Source organism: Euprymna scolopes, chromosome 39 (assembly GCF_053919585.1).
Source record: "Euprymna scolopes isolate OS-2025 chromosome 39, ASM5391958v1, whole genome shotgun sequence".
Lineage (NCBI taxonomy): Eukaryota > Metazoa > Mollusca > Cephalopoda > Sepiida > Sepiolidae > Euprymna > Euprymna scolopes.
Window position 1 is genome coordinate 22,972,581 of NC_136520.1, and position 440 is coordinate 22,973,020.

A 440-nucleotide genomic window follows, 5' to 3' on the forward strand; every position below is an offset into this window, starting at 1 on the left:
TAAATCCGTGAATGGGTGAATCTGAAGGATCTCTCCTCCTCCCGAGTCCATTCTTTTCATTCTGGAGTGGTGGTTCAATTTGCATTGGTGTGGGGACAGGTGTCTCTGTGTGGTGTCTGGTGTTAGCGTTAGCGTAGTATCTGGTGTTGGTGTTGGTGCAGTGTCTGGTGTTGGTGTTGGTGCGGTGTCTGGTGTTGGTGCAGTGTCTAGTGTTGGTGCAGTGTGTGGTTTGGGGGTGGAAGTGAGCTGTGTTATTGTTAGGGGTGGTGTAAGCCTATAGGGAGTGGTGGCTGCGTTTTATTCCCCTTTTTCTCTTTTACTTTTCTCTTCTATTCTTTCAAATGAACCGGGGAGTGGTGAGTTTGAGTTCCTCTCCCTCTCACTAACGGATTCATCCTCAGATGAGCAGTCTTTTCTTCGCTTGGTCCCCTTCTCAATTG